This window comes from Magallana gigas, chromosome 9 (assembly GCF_963853765.1).
Source record: "Magallana gigas chromosome 9, xbMagGiga1.1, whole genome shotgun sequence".
Lineage (NCBI taxonomy): Eukaryota > Metazoa > Mollusca > Bivalvia > Ostreida > Ostreidae > Magallana > Magallana gigas.
The window spans coordinates 24,596,415-24,617,789 of NC_088861.1; the positions used below are offsets into that span (position 1 = coordinate 24,596,415).

General features: G+C 31.2%; 1 protein-coding gene and 1 long non-coding RNA gene across 2 annotated transcripts in view; one reads left to right on the forward strand and one right to left on the reverse strand.

Moving 5' to 3' along the window:
• LOC136271863 (uncharacterized protein F44E2.8-like) overlaps positions 1 to 21,375 on the reverse strand; it is a 51,203-nt gene that overhangs the window by 15,346 nt on the left and 14,482 nt on the right. The gene's annotated exons all lie outside the window — the stretch shown is intronic.
• On the forward strand, positions 893 to 19,555 carry LOC136271260 (uncharacterized). Its single transcript, XR_010709171.1, has 4 exons — positions 893 to 991; positions 14,815 to 14,895; positions 18,542 to 18,627; positions 19,199 to 19,555. It is a non-coding gene; the product is annotated as an uncharacterized lncRNA (long non-coding RNA).

A 21,375-nucleotide genomic window follows, 5' to 3' on the forward strand; every position in this document is an offset into this window, starting at 1 on the left:
GAATTAAAGATGTTTTAATGGCTTAAAGGTGGCTTTAAGGTAGCTTAAAGGTGGCTTAAAGAAGTTTGGACATTAAGGACCTATACATTGTCCTTAAAGGTGGCTTAAAAGTGGCTTAAAGATAGGCTGTAAGCTGCCTTTAAGTCATCTTAACGCTTTCTTTAAGCCACCTTTAAGCAACACATATGGCTTAAAGGTGGCTTAAATATCGTCTTTAAGCTAATATAGTATTTCCTGCAGAAATTTGATTCAGGCAGGTAGTTTAATTATAGGAAATTCAGATTTCCTATCGGATTTTATCAAATCCTATCGGAATTGAAATTCCTATAGGAAATTGGAAATTTCCTATAGGAGTATTGTTTTTCCTATGGGAAAAATTATTTTCCTGCAGGAATTCATTTTTAAAAGGTAAATATTTCACCTGACAGGTGAGATACAATGATAACAAAGGTGGTTGTCAACTCTTTAAGCAACGGTCTATCATATGGCATATTTGATTTATGCAGCTTAGACGGGTGCAAAAATGCCACCTTGGCACTGGCATAGCTATCGGGAACAGTGTTATATATATATATATATATATATATATATATATATATTTGTGTGTGTGTGTGTGTGTGTGTGTGTGTGTGTGTGTGTGTGTGTGTGTGTGTGTGTGTGTGTGTGTGTGTGTGTGTGTGTGTGTGTGTGTGTAAGCACCTGAATACCACTACACGAGTATGAATACACAGGTTTTATCCCACTACATTTTTTCTTCCCACTACATGCACCCGTGTAGTGGGAAGTTAAATCGTTCGGAAACGTTATTTCTCATCGTACTTGATTCAAAAAATATAAAATCCTACTATGTTTGGGTTTCCGGTGTGTATGTGAAATTTTTGACACGCATCGTGGAGTCCATAAGAGTACTTTACACACTTTCCTCCATTGGATATAAATAGCGCATGCGCAATCGGAACTTCCTACTCGAAAATGGAAATAATTGTTTACAGTAAGTATCATTTTTTTCTTCGATATCTAGGGAATTATATCATTCTATTCTAATAGATAAATCTGGTAAACGACTATAACAAGGTCAGGCATTGTCTTTCCTGTTAAGTTTTTCACTGATAAGAGAACACGAGATCTAATTTTGACATCATGCGAATGCCATATTCATAATCAAAGAAGGGATCGTAACTTATTTAGAATTAAAATGTGTTTATTTTATTTCAAGATTTATTTAATTATGGAACAGATTATTATTTATATTTTAAGGGATATATCAGTACCTTCTTAGTGGCCGAAATTCGGCCCCATTCCTAATCAGAAATAGGTGATATTTCCTCAATTTAGCGGTTTTTTTTCCCAACTGGTTAACACTGAGTCTATATTTAATTCTTTTAAATAAATACTATGTATTAAAAGCAAAATATGTGATCTTTTAACCTCAATCAGCATAGCTTTTATCATAATACCTGTTTAAAAACATTCTGTAAACATTGCCAACTTTTAATCCTAATTTCCTCTATCTTTCTAAAAATCATAATGCTGTGTTCTGTGGAATCATTATGCTGTTTCCACATACATGTACTTGATTGATATACCTTTTCAATTGTACAATTTCATTAAAAATACGGATGAATTACGTTACATAATTATATTAATACAAACATATTAGGAAAAGTTACTTTAAAAAAGTGATTTAGTAGGAAATACTGATTTGTATCATTAAAATGAAAAGTATGAGTTTTCTCATGGGGTTAAATTTCAAAATAAATGATATTTACTTAAGCTAATGGTGATTATTTTTTAATACATGTATTGGTACGATCTGAGATAAATTTGGGTACAGATAATGATCCAAAAAGATTTAGAGGGTTTCCTAAGTGATTAAGTGTACAGATTGATTTTAGATCGTTAAAATGAAAAGTACATGTTTCAGGTTTGGGGTCTAAGTTCAATAGGAAAGGATTTTTACTTAAACTATTGATGATTATTCTTAACATTAGTGTAGTTTAGGATAAATTAGGGTACAAATATTGATTGAAAAAGATTTAGATGGTTTCCTAAGTGAATAAGTATACTGAATTCATAACGTTTAAATTAAAATTATGGGTTTCTTCATGGGAGTCTAAGTTCAATAAAAAAGAATTTTTACTTCAACTAATGGTGATTATTTCTTAGTATTAGTGTAATTTAAGATAAATTAGGGTACAGATATTGATTTAAAAATTTTTTTTTTTGGGGGGGGGGGGGGGGGGTTCCTAAATAAATACTATATTGATTTTAGAACGTTAAAATGAAAATTAAGGGTTTCCTTATGGAAGTCTAAGTTCAATAGGAAAGGATTTTTACTTAAACTAATGGTGATTATTTCTTAGTATTAGTGTAATTTAAGATAAATTAGGATACAAATATTGATTTAAAAAATTTAGGGGGGGGGGGGTCCTAAATAAATACTATACTGATTTTAGAACGTTAAAATGAAAATTAAGGGTTTCCTTATGGAAGTCTAAGTTCAATAGGAAAGGATTTTTACTTAAACTAATGATGATTAATTCATAGTATTAGTGTAATTTAAGATAAATTAGGGCACAAACATTGATTGAAAAAGATTTAGGGGGTGTCCTAATTAAGTGATCAAGTATACTGATTTTATAACATTAAAATGAAAATTATTGGTTTCCTCATGGAAGTCTAAATTTAACAGAAAAGGATTTAACTTACACTTATGGTGATTATTTCTTAGTATTAGATTAATTTAGGATAAATAAGGGTACAAATATTGATTGAAAAAGATTTGAGGGGTTTCCTAAGTGATTTAGTATACTGATTTAAGAGCGTTTAAATGAAAAATATAAGTTTCCTCATGGGGGTCTAAGTTCAATAGGAAAGGATTTTGACTTAAACTAATGATGATTATTTCTTAACATTAGTGTAGTTTAGGATAAATTAGGGTACAAATATTGATTGAAAAAGATTTAGACGGTTTCCTAAGTGAATAAGTATACTGAATTCATAACGTTTAAATTAAAATTATGGGTTTCTTCATGGGAGTCTAAGTTCAATAAAAAAGAATTTTTACTTCAACTAATGGTGATTATTTCTTAGTATTAGTGTTATTTAAGATAAATTAGGATACAAATTGATTTAAAAAATTTAGGGGGGGTTTCCTAAATAAATACTATACAGTAACTGATTTTAGAACGTTAAAATGAAAATTAAGGGTTTCCTTATGGAAGTCAAAGTTCAATAGGAAAGGATTTTTACTTAAACTAATGATGATTAATTCATAGTATTAGTGTAATTTAGGATAAATTAGGGCACGAACATTGATTGAAAAAGATTTAGGGGTGTCCCAAGTGATCAAGTATACTGATTTTATAACGTTAAAATGAAAATTATGGGTTTCCTCATGGGAGTCTAAATATAACAGAAAATGATTTAACTTACACTAATGGTGATTATTTCTTAGTATTAGTGTAATTTAAGATAAATTAGGATACAAATATTGATTGAAAAAGATTTAAGGGGTTTCCTAAGTGAATTAGTATACTGATTTAAGAGCGTTAAAAGGAAAAGTATGAGTTTCCTCATGGGGGTCTAAGTTCAATAGGATAGGATTTTTACTTAAACAAATGATAAATATTTCCTAGTTTTAGTGTAGTTTAGGATAAATTAGGGTACAAATATTGATTGAAAAAGATTTAGGGGGTGTCCTAAGTGATCAAGTATACTCAGTATACTTGATCACTTTCCCCTGCGAGATGATCATGAACAATTCATGATTTTCCCTTGAATGATTCATGAATTATATTCATGAAATGTTCATGAACAGTTCATGAAGATCCCATGAACTTATTATTGGACATTTTAAAGTCATGAATTTTTGTTCATGAAAAAATGTTGATGAATATTCATGAATATAATTTTTCATGAATAATTCATGAACAGTTATATTCATGAAGCTTCATCATTTGATGAATGTCCAATAATAAGTTCATCGGATCTTCATGAACTGTTCATGAATAAGTTTAATGAATCTTCATGAACTGTTCATGAATATCATTATGAATTTTATCCATGAATAATTCATAAATAAAATTCATGAACTATTCATGAAAATTCTTACCTTCTACATTTTGTATATAAAAAGGTAAAATCTCCTAAAAAATCAATTATAAAATACTTTATTAAAATGAATTGAAGAATAATGAGACAATATCTTAAGTATCACATAATTCTTATGTACTGACTATCACTTTAAATAATCAGCAAGTTTAATAAAGTTGTTTTAAAAAACAACAGGCAATGATATCAATACTAACTCATTAGCTTTAAAGGAATGTTACAATATTAGAATTGACATACCAATATGCAATGATTTGAAATATAAGCGACATTAGAATATGATTACTAGTTGATAACTATCAATATGTTCTTTATGAAATCTTCCTTTGTTGCATCTTCCTTGCCTCTGCTCATGTTGATTTCACTTGTATTCCATATATTGCAATGTGCATTTACTGCATGGTAGGTAAAATGCCCCATCCTTTAAATGATTATTTTCTACAAACCCAGAGTGTCATGGTGACAATACTTCTTGGTGGCAATTCTTCAGGCTTCACATATAGCCCCTTCGGTAGCAGAAGAGTTGTACCTCTGTACTGTACAAAGATAATATGACAAATAGCAGTATAACTAGAGCCGAGCTCGTTGCAAAGCAACGAGTAGGTCTTCCGTCGCAACTTCGTGTCGCGAAAGGATTGTCCATCAGTTTGATTAAAACACCTCCTTCTCCTGACACTTGTCAGAGCCTGACAGACCCTGTATTGATAAAAGGTCATCTTTACACGACCATTTCTTCTTACCAATTAGAGCTTTAGAAAATTGATTGGAACTCTTCAAATGGAGACCAAAAAAAATAATCCATGCCTGTTTTCTATGTAACCTCTAGATTGAGTATTGCACCACTCATTAAACAGATAAAGGCATATCTTTGCTAAGTAGGTGTTTATTTAGATTGTATGCAAATGTGGAGGTCAAGTGGAAATAATCTGTTATTGATACAGGTCTATCAGAACCTGGCGAGTGTAAGGAGAAGGGAAATGGTTTTTAATGATACTGGATTATCAATATGATAATAGTAAGTTCAAGAAATCGAAAACGAGACTCAATTGCAAAGTATTATTTTCATACCAGGCAAGTTCTTCGTTTAACTTACTTTAAGTTTAGGATAACTTTAAAAAGTACATCATTTATGTACATATATATAATTAATTTAATTATAATAAAAGTGTGGATGTGGCGGTGGGGGAAATTTTCTAAGCGTTAACTTAAGGGAAATTTTGGTTGAGAGAAAGGGGGCATTGCTTCCACTGGACCATCTAAAAGGTACTGTTAGCAAGCTCACAAATGATATCCCCGCTAAGAAAGAAGTCATTACTCACGTGTTTCTCTATTAGAGAATAATGGATGGTTCGTTTTCTTTAGTGAGTCAGACAAGGCAGGGTATATTTACAGGTCACAAGTAATCTTTATGTCAAACTCTAGCTTTTACTCATTTCCATTAATACAAGATATGACATATGTTTAATATGACTTTGAACTTGCGCAACTGACCCTGGGTCAAGTTCATGACACATCATCGGTCATCATGAATCTTTACATGAAATAGAAACTCCCAATGTTTCTCCTTAAATGACTTGGGGACAAATCATTACACACCCTCAGGTCATAAGCAATCTTTGTGTGAAGTAAGAAGTTCCAAAGTGGACCAGAAACAAATTTTGCACTTTTCCTGCCAGTGACCTTTACTTTGTCCAAATGACCTTGGGTTTAGGTCATGACGCTTCGTCAGGTAATGAGTAATATTTATATAAAGTAAGAACACTTCCAATGTTTCTCCATCAGAAAGATATAGACCGGACATGACGTACGGACGGACAAGGTGATTTTTATTTACCCCCCCCCTTAATTTATTTTCGTGGGGTATAAAAATCCTTTTCGCCCGTTTTGTGCGGCACAAAAAAAACCCTATATTTTTCAGTTATTTCTATCACATCACATATAAATATACATGTAAATGTATGATTTGTATGCACATTTGAGTTCTTCTCATCATCGTCGGAAAGGATAAGAAACCCTTGGGGTCCAATAATGTCTTTTCATGGGCATTTGTCAATTTGCATCACTAAATGATTTCCAAGCGGTAAGCTATCAAAGCTTTTGAGATGTTACATGTAGATATTGAATTTCTATAGATTTAAATTTAACGTAAGGAAAAACAACACTTTTTATACAAAAAAAATCTAAAATAGCTTTATGTACGCGTACACATAAATAAGAAGATGTAGCGAAAGCTATAAAGACTTTATTTCTTCTGTTCTAGACTTTTTCAGAGTTAACAATCTCCCATTTTGACAAGCTAGATGAAAAATAAAATATTCCGCTGAGTTTTAGGTCACTTAATCTGCATGACAACCTCATACTACACAACTTCAATGATTTTTTTTTATCAATGTGCATATACATGTAACAATAAGTAAAATCCCCAAGAACAAATATCTATCGCAATTAAATGCATACATTTTTGGGAGGCAGAAAAGTCGCTATATTATAGTCTGCAAGTCAATTGAACTACTACAATTATTTTAAAAAAATAAGAAACTGTCGACACTTGCAGTACTCTGATGATTTAATAACGATCGACCGACTTTATTGCTTAATGTAGTCGTATATCATTACTAATCATTCTAATCCTGAGAACGAATTTTATTTAATCTTTGACTTAAAACTGTTAACTTATAAACCCAGAGACATAAATAACTTATTAAGTTATTTATGTCTCTGATAATATATATTTTATTCTGTTCACAACTATAGAAGTTTAGCGTGTTCAACGGGTTAATTGTTTAGCCACATTCTCAGATTACGATATCGCACCTTTAATGTGAGGTTGATTGGCATCGAATATTTAGACACTTATTGTTTAACAATTGACCGATGCAGTGAAAGCACCCTTCCAAATGTTACTCAATTATTTATCAATAATTGCTGATCTGCAGCCCGGGGGCAATATTCTGAGCTATGTGCGCTGACGCGACAGGAGATTTTCGGTCGCACGTGGAGCGGATTGACTTAGCATAGACTGACCGAATAAACACACGGGTGGGAAAGTGACATACATTGAGGAGAAAAATGTACACATGTTAAGTAGTCGCCAAAAATAGGTCTTCGCCACATTTTGAAAAAAATAAAGCCCTTGCACTGTGATCATGAAACCGATAAAATCTAAACAAATCTTGTTTAAAAACTCATGTAAACATTCTAAAAATAATCACTAAATTCCTCAATTCTGGACAATTCTTTTATCGTGTCAGCCTCTACCGCCAATCGCAACTTCTCGGGCCTTTTCGGCAAGCTCGGAAAAACACTTCGAATGTATTACCTAGGCGTCCATGACAACCCCCCCCCCCTTTTTTATAAAACTTGATATAATTACAACACATTTTGATCTGTTGAGATGCGAGCTATACTTCTTTAAAGGTATCAATATACACTAAAATATAACACAGAAACGACATACATGACTTCTTGCCGATACTTTTTTTAATGGGAAGCGACTCCATTTTGTATAAAATTCTAACATCCGGTTATGTTAATACACTCAAGGTGTTTTTCCAAACTTGCCGGAAAGGCCAGAGAAGTTGCAATTGTCTCTACCGCATGTGTTAATTTGATATTTGATTTTTTATATCCTGCCTTGAACGTTTGGGGACTGTTTCGTTTTCTAAATTCGGCTAAATAATGCTTCCAATTTTGAGCTCTCTCTCTCTCTCCTCTCTCTCTCTCTCTCTCTCTCTCTCTCTCTCTCTCTCATTTTATGTGCAACCTTATGAAGACGTCAACTACTTTCTACGATATCTATAAAACATCTCGAATAAACAAATAGTTGGAATCGTACAAAATATCAATAAACATGCACGAGTGATAAAGTACATGTAGAAGAACACGAAGCTACCGCGGATCACTTGTCCACTCGCGCGGGATCTCCTTGGCTATGTTCTAGGGGTGATCATCATTTTAAGGTTTAATCTTTGTGGTTTTTCGTTGTTTATCTATAAAATTATTAGTACATGTATAGTTTTTAGAACATTTTAGAATTACAAATTCACTATTGATTTATGTCTGATGATGTTTCTGATTTGGAATAATATCGCTTTTATCAATTTTTAGAGGGGCTTCTCAATTCACATTCTAATGTTTAATTAAATAAATTGAAGGTGAACAAACTTTAAGAACATAAAATTGAAACAGTTCTTGTATATATATCTTGTTATTAGATAACCGCTGACCTATAGGTAGTGCAGCCGCGACCGATTTCCTCGGCCGCGGATGAGGGATCGGATAACTTACGTTACACACATAGAGAGCTCAGAACCCAGGAAGATTTACAATGTTTGCAGTATGATGAATAAACTCTAATTAATATAAGTTTTTCCCCCTTTAATCCCAGAGTTGATCTATCTGTCTGACACTGCTTCAGTTCGAGAATGGCATTGCTTTTATGATGAAACAGAACGATTTCTTATTGACACTCTATCGTTTAATTCAAATTAGGAAGAGTAAGCTTGAATTTCACTGTGTACGATTCTTGTGTTTGCAGCTAAATAAAATCACATATGACAGACGCGATTCTTGTGTATTAGATAACCGCTGACCGCTAGGTAGTCCAGCCGCGACCTCGGCGATCGATTTTCTCGGCCGCGGGCGAGATGGGTTATGTAATGACGCACACAACTAAGAATTTAGGTCGATTTGAAATGCTTGCAGTAAAATGACTCAAATCTATTTCATGGAAGTTATTTTTTTTTTAAATCTAGTTTATGTATCTCACTAGATAAGAAAAAGAACGTTTATATTTTCTCGTTTTTGTTTTTCTTAACGGTTGTCCACTAACTAAACAGAGGTGACTCCAAAAAAAGGCTGTAAGAAAAACATGTACACGTATACTTTTTAGACACTTTTTCAAATGAATTAAAGCATCCCGTATATGTTGGTACACTTTCAGCTGTTAATTTATGTACGTTATGCGCACGAAGACGATTCGCTTACTTACCAAATGAATACAGGTACATGTTAACAAGACAAGCTTTTTACACTCATATTACGCATTACCGGTACAAAATAATTTTGTAACGACATTGATAACACAATAATGAACAACTTTTATATCGACAGCTATAACGAAATATTAACCATTTTTGAGCTAAAAAACGAAGACTTTTATGGGCTCTAGGCCCCTAATTTAAGGGGCCAGCCCTTTTTCAATGGTGTCAAGTGAAAGCCCTTGATATTTTGCACATATTTTGTTCTATATGTGTTTAGAGAAATTTTTAAACTAAAGAGCTACATAACAAAAACACAACCAAAAATCAGCATTTTTTGAAACACAAATTCAAATTAATTTTTTGAAACTTTAAAGGAGGAAAATTGTAAAAACAAAACTCGGAGGACAACGTTCAAACTCTCTATTTTTAAGATTTGTGACTTTTTAACACATGTTGTGAGCGGTTTCAGAGCCTTTGCGTGCACAAGAATGCCTATATTTTTGGGAAAAAGGGGAATAACTCGGTACCGGAAGTGTTGATTTCAACGATTTTCCTTAGATATTGAGAAATAGTAACTACCAATATGCTCTGAAAATTTGAACTTTATAGGACAATAAACAAGCAAGATATTTGAGTTTTAAAAAACGTCTAGAAGAAAAAAAAGAATAAAAAGAATTACCAACAGAATCAGTACAAGGTCTTCCGTTGAAAACGGAAGACCTTAATTATGACATGTCGTTTAAAACATTTGGAACATCAACTAATCATTGAATCATTTCATTTAATTCTTATTTCAAATATTTTTATCAAATGATAATGCTGAAATTGCACTAGAGCTTAAGAATGAGAGTGCCTACCCTAGAAAAAGTGATATCGCAGAAAAATAAAACAACTCAAGATGAAACAAGATGAAAAATTCAGGAGAAAACATAAATAGGCATTATGCCTGCTGTTCAATCCATTTCAATGTATCTATATACTCGAATAAAATAATTCTTTAATTTATTACGATGAAACTATAACTGTTTTCAAATTTGTAAATGATACTGGCCATTCTATTAGAAATTTTCAATTACTTACAATAGCATTTACTTATTACTTACTGAAATTTATGTTCAATGATCACTATCTTTAGGGCTGTCCAATATTCTGGTTTCACTGCATAATTCTAGAGTAAAAAAAAATTGTATCAACTCAAATGACATCAGCATATAACTTTACCTTGTAATTGCACCGATTTAGGTATATCAAATGTGTAATTTATTATCAATTATGTAGTTAAAACTTATAAGTTAGTCAAAAAAGAATTTCACTACAAATTAAAAACCGCCATTTTGAAATGTTTGAAAAAATGAACAAAACTTAATCTTACGTTTTGACTCCCTCATAAAAGTTATTTCAATATACATGTATACATACTAAATTACCTTTAATACCATTACTTTGAACTACATCTGCTGCATTATCTTCTTGCATGTTTCATGCTTAATTAATCCATCGCTCATGTTGAAGATCCGTCTGCTTTCATTCAAAACGCGTAATCACTGGGCGTAAGTGACGTAATAGAATCAAAACAACTCGCTGACTGTGTATTCTGAGACTCTTTCATTTAGTTAAATAATGTTTTTAACATATGTTAATAATAATCAAAAAATATCTTTAAATGAAACTAATTATAAAATGCTTAAGTTTTCATTGATTGAAGAAACGTACGATTTAATATCGTTCGGTTTACACAAGTTGTGTCTGTTAAACTTCAACCCCCTTCGTTTTTGAACCCTCCAGGTTTTGGAACTTAAAAAATAATTTACACTCAATTAAATATTCTTTCATACTTTATTTCTATAATTTGCATTAATGTTTTAAAGTAATATTTTCATTAATGCTTATCATTAAGTTAATTGACAAATTGAAGTTAAGTGTGTTTTTGTAACGAAGGCGAATCGACATGACACCTCATAAACAATGGCGGACTCCTCGAAACTCGGAGTGTAGTAACGGTAGTTGTCTGAGTTTTAACAGCTAATCATAAATGAATTGTTGGAAGTTCTCAACGGAATATTTACGTAACGGATTTGTAACTTCTTAGAATGAATCGCTTTCAAATGTGTGCAACAGTAATGCCTTTTACAAAGAAACCGCAAAGGTTCTAAACTCGACGGGGTCCAAATTTCAACCGAATGTGCTCGGAACATTTTCTCTGTCGTTCTCCCAGGAACAGACGCACTTCGTCTTGTGTGTATTTATGCTTCTATGATAGACTGACAACCTACCACGTCTTTAATAAACTTGATATACAATGTACTTCAAACAAGTTGGAATTCAACATATACTAAATTTTTTTTCCAAAGAAATATGCAAAGTTTTAAATTATTTCACTTTCTCAGTTTAGTTTACAAGATTTTTAACAACATAAAACAGCCATAATGTATCATCTGCAAAGACTGATTATTCACTAATAAATTATGTCATTTTTAAAAAAAATATAAATTGAACAATGAAGAAATTAAGCGTCAAATTTAGGATCTAGTACTGACCATTTGATCATGATGTCTGAGACCTTTGCTGTTGTCAATGAATTTACATGTTTCTTAGAATTGAATAAATAAAGTATAACTATAATATATCACATCTTTCTTTTTTCAAAATTAAAGATGCCACATTTATATAGGTGTTTGCATGAATACTCATGAATGTTCATGAAGCCTGTGTTTTAATATTAATATTTTAAGATGTATAATTTTTTTTTAAAAGATAGTGTTCTGAATACTAGAGTAAACTATGTTATTTATAAAAGTATTTGAAATTAATTATATATTTCGTAAATTAGAACTTCATGAAAATTCATGAATGTTCAATACCTAGAACTATTGAATACCAGGTATTTCCTGTATTCTTGTATATTCATAATCTGTTCATGAATTACATTTTAAGAATATATTCATAAATAGAATTCATGAACCACCTTTATGAACCAGTTATGAACCAGTCATGAATACATCATGAAACTTCATGAACGGTTCATTAAAGTTCTTAAAATCATGAATTTCATCTCGCAGGGGTAGGAGTCTGATATTATAACGTTAAAATGAAAATTATTGGTTTCCTCATGGGAGTCTAAATTTAACAGAAAAGGATTTAACTTACACTAATGGTGATTATTTCTTAGTATTAGTGTAATTTAGGATAAATTAGGGTACAAATATTGATTGAAAAAGATTTAAGGGGTTTCCTAAGTGAATTAGTATACTGATTTAAGAGCGTTAAAATGAAAAGTATGAGTTTCCTCATGGGGGTCTAAGTTCAATAGGATAGGATTTTTACTTAAACTAATGATAAATATTTCCTAGTTTTAGTGTAGTTTAGGATAAATTAGGGTACAAATATTGATTGAAAAAGAGTTAGGGGGTGTCCTAAGTGATCAAGTATACTGATATTATAACGTTAAAATGAAAATTATTTGTTTCCTCATGGGAGTCTAAATTTAACAGAAAAGGATTTAACTTTAACACTCATGGTGATTATTTCTTAGTATTAGTGTAATTTAGGATAAATTTGGGTACAAATATTGATTGAAAAAAATTTAAGGGGATTTCTAAGTGATTTAGTATACTGATTTAATAGCGTTAAAATGAAAAATATAAGTTTCCTCATGGGGGTCTAAGTTCAATAGGAAAGGATTTTGACTTAAACTAATGATGATTATTTCTTAACATTAGTGTAGTTTAGGATAAATTAGGGTACAAATGTTGATTGAAGAAGATTTAAGGGGTTTCCTAAGTGAATAACTATACTGAATTCATAACGTTTAAATTAAAATTATGGGTTTCCTCATGGGAGTCTGAGTTTAATAGGAAAGGATTTTTACTTATACTAATGATGAATATTTCTTACCATTAGTGTAATATAGGATAAATTAGAGTACAAATATTGACTGAAAAAAATTTTAAGGGGTTTCCTAAGTGAAAACATACTGATTTTAGAACGTTAAGATAAAAAGTATATGGTTTTCCTCATGGGGGTCTAAGTTCAATAGGAAAGAACTTTTACTTAAACTAATGGTGATTATTTCTTAGTGTTAATGTAGTTTAGGATAAATTAGGGTACAAATATTGATTGAGAAAGATTTTAGGGGTTTCCTAAGTGAATAAGCTGTATACTGATTTTAGAACGTTAAAATGAAAATTATGGGTTTCCTCAAGGGAGTCCAAGTTCAATAGTTAAGAATTTTTACTTAAACAAATGATGAATATTTCTTAACATTAGTGTAATTTAGAATAAATTAGGGTACAAAAATTGACTGAAAAAAATTTTAAGGGGTTTCCTAAGTAAAAACATACTGATTTTAGAACGTTAAAATAAAAAGTATGGTTTTCCTCATGGGGGTTTAAATTCAATAGGAAAGAACTTTTACTTAAACTAATGGTGATTATTTCTAGGTGTTAATGTAGTTTAGGATAAATAAGGGTACAAAGATTGATTGAAAAAGAATTAAGGGTTTCCTTAGTGATTAAGTGTACTGATTTTATAACATTAAAATGAAAATTATGAGTTTCCTCATGGGAGTCCAAGTTCAACAGGAATGGATTTTGACTTAAACCAATGGTTATTTTTTCTTAGTATTTATGTAATAAAGTATAAATTAGGGAATAAATATTGACTGAAAAATATTTAGGGGGTTTCCGAAGTGAATAAGTATACTGATTTTAGAACGTTGAATGAAAATTATGGGTTTCCTCATGGGAGTCTAAATTTAACAGGAAAAGATTTTACCTAAACTAGTGGTGATAATTTTTTAGTATTAGTGTAATTAAAGATAAATTAGGGTACAAATATTGATTGAAAAAGATTTAAGGGGTTTCCTATGTGATTAAGTATACTGAGTTCAGAACGTTAAAATGAAAAGAGTGGGATTCTTCATGGGGGTCTAAGTTCAACAGGAAAGGATTTCTACTTACACTAATGGTGATTTTTTCTTAGTATTAGTGTAATTTAGGATTAATTAGGGTACAAATATTGATTGAAAATGATTTAAGGGGTTTCCTAACGTTAAAACATTATAACGTTAAAATGAAAAGAATGATTTTCCTCATGGGTGTGTAAGTTCAATAGGAAAGGATTTTTACTTAAACTAATGGTAATTATTACATAGTATTTGTGTAATTTAGGATAAATAAGGGTACAAATATTGATTTAAATAAATTTAGGGAGTTTTCTTAGTGATCAAGTATACTGCATTTATAGCGTTAAAATTAAAAGTATAAATTTACTCATGGGGGTCTAAGTTCAACAGGAAAGGATTTTTACTTAAACTAATGGTGAATATTTCTTAGTGTTAATGTAATTTAAGACAAATCAGGGTAGAAGTAAAGATCCAAGAATATTTATGAGGTTTTTGGAGTGAATAAGTAAACTGAATTTTTAACGTTGAAATGAAAAGCATGGGTGTCCTCATGGAGGTCTATTTAGTTCAATAGGAAAGGATTTTTATTTAAACTATAATGGTGAAATAGGTTTTTTTTTTTAATAATCAATTACATGTACATAATGTATACTGATTTTTTCAAGTTAAAAGCAAAAGATATTGGTTTCCTCATGGGGTCCAATACTTTACAAAAGGATTATTTTATATACTCACGCTGATTATTTCGTTGCATTAATGAACTCAACATGTACATGTGTAACCAATATTATTCTTCTTTTTTACATTTTATTTTAGAGACTCAAAACCAAAAATTTTGTTTGCAAATAGTGACTGATGTGCCTTATGATGTAGATGTTGGATATTGTGCTTTTCCAGGTAATGAACAATTTTTTTCTTACTGTAAACAAACACATGCTTAAGGGAAAAAAAGAAAGAGGGATATAGAAGAGAAAGAAGCTTTATTTGTACTTTAGTGTCTATGAGTAATACTTTTACATTTGATCTGAGTGAGCTGAATCAAATTCTTTATATATTTATATATTACTGTATACAATATATATGATTATTAAGAAATTAAGAATGAACAATTAATTGTGAATGATACTATGCATATCTGAAATTTTTCTACATTTTCTTTTAAGAGAAATGGCCCAAAATGGAAAGCATATGCAGACAATGACTGATATGTTTTTTGATGCAGATGTTTAAAATGACAAAAAGAGAATTGCTATGTGTGTGTGTGCATGTGAGAGAAAGAGAGTGAGAGAGAGAGAGAATTAGATTGAAGGGGAGAAATAGTGAGATGACTTAATACAACTAATTTGTATAAATGAAGTAATTTTTCTATTTAGATATTTTACCTGAATGTCACTACATGCGTGTAAATAACTAAATATGTCAATTGGAAAGAGAGAGAGAGAAGCTGATAGACACTAAGTTTGATTTAAAGGAATTAGGTTTGAAGGGAGAGAGGAAGAGAGAGAGAGGAATTATTGAAAAAAAAAATGGAAGCATTTTTTCTATTTGGATATAATACATGAATGTCACTACATATGTATAAATAACCAAATGTAATGTCTATTTGAAAAAAGGTCAGAAAACTTGATAGAAAATAAGAAACAAAGGAATTAGATTGGAAGGAAGAGAGGAAGTGAGAGGACTTATTAAAACTTTTTGTTTTAAGTGAAGCAATTTTTTTCTATGGAGATACTTTACCTGAATGTCACTACAAGTGTGTAAATAACTGAATGTTATGTCAATTTGAAAAAGAGAGACAGATAACTTAATAGAAAATATGAAAAAAGAAATCGGATTGGAAGGAAGAGAAGAAGATAGAGGACATGTTTTATTGTTCAAATTAAGCAATTTTTTCTTTAAAAATGTTTGCCTGAATGTCACCACATGAGTGTAAATAACTAAATATGGTGTTAATTTTAGAGAGAGAGAGAGAGAGAGAGAGAGAGAGAGAGAGAGAGAGAGAGAGAGAGAGAGAAGATAGGAAATAAAAGTTGAAGAAATTAGAGTACAGGGATTAAGATAGGAAGTGAGATGACAAATTTCAACTTTTTGTATAAATAAAGTAATTTTTCTATTTAGATACTTTACCTGAATGTCACTACATGCATGTAAATAACTTAATGTGATGTCAATTTGAGAGAGAGAGAGAGGGAGAGAGAGAGGAGAGAGAGAGAGAGAGAGAGAGAGAGAGAGAGAGAGAGAGAAAAGTTGATAGAATCTAAGCTTGATTTAAAGGAATTAGATCATAAGGGAGAGAGGAAGGGAGAAGAATCATTAAAATTTTGTTAAAATAAAGCATTTTTTTTTTCAATTTAGATATTTTACTTAAATGTCACTACATGTATGTAAAAAAGTAAATGTGAAGTGTATTAGAAAAAGTCAGAGAAATAGATATAAATTTAGAGATAGAAGAATTAGATCAGAAGACAGAGAGAAAGTGAGAGGACTTATTACTTTTTGTTTAAGTGAAGCACTTTTTTTCTATGGAGATACTTTACCTGAATGTCACTACATGTGTGTTAATAACTAAATGGAATGGCAATTTGAGAGAGAGAGAGAGAGAGAGAGAGAGAGAGAGAGAGAGAGAGCAAAATTAATAGAAAATAAGAGAGAAAGAAATCAGTTCGCTAGAGAGAGAGAGATAGATAGAGGATGTATTAAAACGTTTTATTCAAATGAAGCAATTTTTTTCATTTGACATTTTTAGCCTGAATGTCACTACAGAAGTGTAAATTACAAAATGTGATGTAATATGAGAGAGAAAGAGAGAGAGAGAGAGAGAGAGAGAGAGAGAGAGAGAGAGAGAGAGAGAGAGAGAATGAGAGAGATGTCAATAAGAAATAGAAGATAAAAAAGTCAGAGTGGAGGGGAGAAAGGAAATGAGATGACTTAATGCAACTTTTTGTATAAATGAAGTAATTTTTCTATTTAGACACTTTACCTGAATGTCACTACACACGTGTAAATAACTAAATGTGATGTCAATTTGAAAGAGAGAGAGAGAGGTTGATAGACACTAAGTTAGATTTAAAGGAATTAGATCAAAAGGGAGAGAGGAAGGGAGAGGAATTATTAACATTTTGTTTAAATAAAGCATGTTTTTCAATTTAGATATTTGACCTGAATGTCACTACATGTGTGTAAATAACTAAATGTGATGTCTTTTTGAAAAAAGTCAGAGAAATAGATATAAATATAGATCGAAAGGGAGAGAGGAAGTGAGAGGACTTATTAGGTACAACTTTTTCTTCAAAGGAGGTAATTTTTTGTTGTTAATTGAGATACTTTACTGAATGTCAGTACATGTGTGTTTATAACTAAATGTAATGTCAATTGGAAAATAGAGAGAGAATTTAATAAAAAATAAGAGAGAAAGTAATCTGAGTTCGGTAGAGAAAGAGAAAGATAGAGGAAGTATTAAAACTTTTTGTTCAAATGAAGCAATTTTTTCTTTTGAATTGTTTTTGCCTGAATATCACTACATGAGTGTAAATTACTAAATGTGATGTTAATATGAGAGAGAGAGAGAGAGAGAGAGAGAGAGAGAGAGAGAGAGAGAGAGAGAGAGAGAGAGAGAGAGAGAGAGAGATATGTCAATAAGAAATAGAAGATAAAAAAGTCAGAGTGGAGGAAAGATAGGAAGTGAGACTTTAATACAATTTTTTTGTATAAATGAAGTAATTTTTCTATTTAGATACTTTACATGAATGTCACTACACGCGTGTAGATAACTAAATGTGATGTCAATTTGAGAGAGAGAGAGAGAGAAAGAGAGAGAGAGAGAGGAAATATAAGATAAAGAAATCAGAGTGGAGGAAAGATAGGAAGTGAGACTTAATACAACTTTTTTGTATAAATGAAGTAATTTTTCTATTTAGATACTTTACTTGAATGTCACTACACGCGTGTAAATAACTAAATGTGATGTCAATTTGAGAGAGAGAGAGATAGAGAGAGAGAAAGAGACTAAGTTAGATTTAAAGGAATTAGATCAAAAGGGAGAGAGAAAGAAGTTGATAGAAAATAATTAAAGCGGAAGAGAGAGAGGAAGTTAGAGGACTTATTAAAACATTTTGTTTAAAACAAGGGATTTCTGTTCTATTGAGATACTTTACCTGAATATCACTACATGTGTTAATAACTAAATGTGATGGCAATTAGAGAGAGAGAGAGAGAGAGAGAGAGAGAGAGAGAGAGAGAGAGAGAAATTGAAACAAAGATAGAGACAAAGACCTTTGCAGAATGTAGAGAGGGAGTGAGAGGACTTATAAAAGAAATGTGTTCAAATGAGAGAGAGAGAGAGAGAGAGAGAGAGAGAGAGAGAGAGAGAGAGAGAGATCATGTAGAACATAACAACAGCAGCAATATTTGAACACTTTTATATAGGTCAATTATACATTTCTAAAAACTTCCTTGTATAACTTAACATAACCCTTTTTTATAAAGAGTGAAACAAAGTAAACAAAATATTTTTGTTATGTTTATTGTTGTCTTATGCTTTCAGGAAAAATATCCAAGCTAAATGAGGTTTCCTGAGAAAAGTGTTTGTCTCACATGGAAAAGTCATTGTCTAAGATTATACATATTAAGGTAAATGTATAAATTAAATGTTATTTCTTAAAAAGAAATAAGCACGAGAGAAGAGAGAGAGAGAGAGAGAGAGAGAGAGAGAGCGAGAGAGAAATAAATAAAAAGAGATGAAGAGAGAGGGGAGAAATAAAAAAAAAAGAGAAAGAGAATACAGAGAAAACTTAGTTTTCATCAATATGAAGTTAATTCATCATTGATAAACCTGAATGTCACTAGATGTGTGTCAAAAAGGGGATAACAGCATGAAACTGAGATAAGGCATTAAAAAAAATGAGAGATAGGGAAAAGTTAAAATAGATAGAGAGGGAGATAGTTTGTGAATTTAAAGTTTAAAGTGAATTTTTAACTTAATGCCTCTACATGTGTTTTTCATTGATAGTTATGAGAGAGAGGGAGACAGAGATACAGAGAGAGAGAGAGAGAGAGAGAGAGAGAGAGAGAGAGAGACAGAGAGACAGAGAGACAGAGAGAGAGAGTGAGTAGTGATACCTTTTAGTATTGCATAAAATCTGAAAAAAGAGATGAAACACATTCTCATATTTATATTTTGACAAGTATTTTTGTGTTGCAGCACCAGTGTTCAGACATAGGTTAACTTCCTAGATAGACGATTGAGGACCAATAGTGTCAACGGAAAAAAATCTACGCGATGAATATTGCTTTAATCAATACTGGTTTAGAAATGATAATGAAACTCTGGTACATTTTTTATTGATCGTGTGGTTTTCATGTATTCTCCCAAAAATGAAGATATGAGAGAATTAATACACTTTTTACGTGTACATGTACGTGTAAATTCAGTAGCATTGAAAGTTGGGTTATACAATGTACATATTTTGCTGTTTTAATGTTCCTAAACGATCATATTGCCTTGTTCATATTAATATTTAAATGTTTTAGTAATACTCAATAAAAAGTCAGAGTCTAATGTAATGTCTTAATTACTTTCATAATCATTGATATTCCTTTTTATTTAATGGATCAACATCACTACGTCAAAAAATACATGCGCGGATCCAAAAAGAATTCCAGGGGGGTCGGACGGTTATTTGAGTTTGTCGTGGGGGGGGGGGGGGGTCTTAGGCATATTTTTGGTAATTTTATAATGTAATTGCATGTAATTGTAATGCATTATCTTGTTTTTGTATATGCCTTGCAATATTATGTAGATATAATCAATGTGATTGAGCATTTTGGTGTGAATAATTGCATGAATATTTATATCATAATCTGTAATTTCACCATTAAAACTAGTGCTCTACTCAGAAGTTGTGCCGTCATTCTGTCTTTAAATAATCATACAGCTTTGGCTGAAAATGAAAGATGATGGATGCTTGTATATGCGTGTGATATACATGTACATGTAGGTTAAAGGGGCCTGTGATAGGATTTCTCTTTCAATGACTAAACTGCCACGGTCCATTAGTTGTTCTAATAACAACATTTGGTTTTAGCTATTCAAAAATCAAAAAAATAATTGAAAAACAAATAATTGGGTTTATTCAAAGATTTATAGGTTTGTTACATGCATTTTGAAATATTTCGCACTTTGAAAAAAATTCAAAGTGTGTTACTAGTAATTTTGGAACCAGTTAAACGCGCTTTTATTTTTTTTTTTTCAAAGTGCGTTGATATCGTCGATATTATAAAAAACTGTTCAGGATTTGGTCCAAATAATTGATACTTTTATTGACATACAATAACTGATTGTTTTATCCTTGGTTTGATATTGTTTAGCTCAATGGGATATATTTAAAAAAAAAGAACCCAATGCATTCTCAGCTTACTTTATAAACAGTTTCTCGATTAGAATTTTTTTTCTCATAAGCTTACGTAGTTTGACAATTTACACAAGAACAAATCAGGAGTTTTAAATTATCCAAATATGACATAAACTGCATCGCGTAGCAATTGCCTTTTTCCTTTTTTGTCTATGCATCAAAACTAATGTACTTCTTATCTGATACATTGGGCTATGTCAGAAACGTTTACTTCAAGTTGCTGAATATCATACGTTTTGGATAGAAAGATAAGGGGTAGGCAACCTTCTTCCTGAAATCAATTACTAGTAAATGATGCACTGTTAATTGACCTGTATGATTGGTTAACCCACACCCACCCCCGTTCTCAAAGACGGTTAATGAGATTTACTAGTGTTAACAACTCATCATACAATCAGCGAATTAGAAATTCAATTCCAGATTTTTCTATTTTAACATATTTTTTTAAAGTGCGTTAAGTGTTTCGATAATAAAAAATGTTGAAGTTCCTTCATAACGCATTTTGAATTTTTTTTTCAAACTGCGTTAACTTAGTCCTAAGTTTAACGCGTTTTTTTTTTTAAGTGTGTACTTTTCTCAAAGTGCGTTGCCACATACGTTATTTAAAATCCACTTTAAATCACAAAACTTGTGTGCTATAATTCTTTAGAAACTGTACAAAGAATGTATGGTGTATCAAATCATTTGATAATGAGAAGATGGGATAAATAAGTAAAATTAATGTAAGTAGTCAGTTTCATGTGTGTATTTCAAACCTGACAATGTAGTGAGAATCATGTGTGTCTAACTGGTGGGTCACGTGGTCTGATGTAGTGGAGTTCAGGGGAAAACCCAAATTTTTAATATAATGAATTTACGAATTATCAGCCCCCTAGGCTAATAAGAGTAGACAGTCTTTTATAAATTTGCTCAAATTTTTTCTTCACGACCCCTAGAAAATAGTGTAGTGACTTTCTGGTGAAAAGTC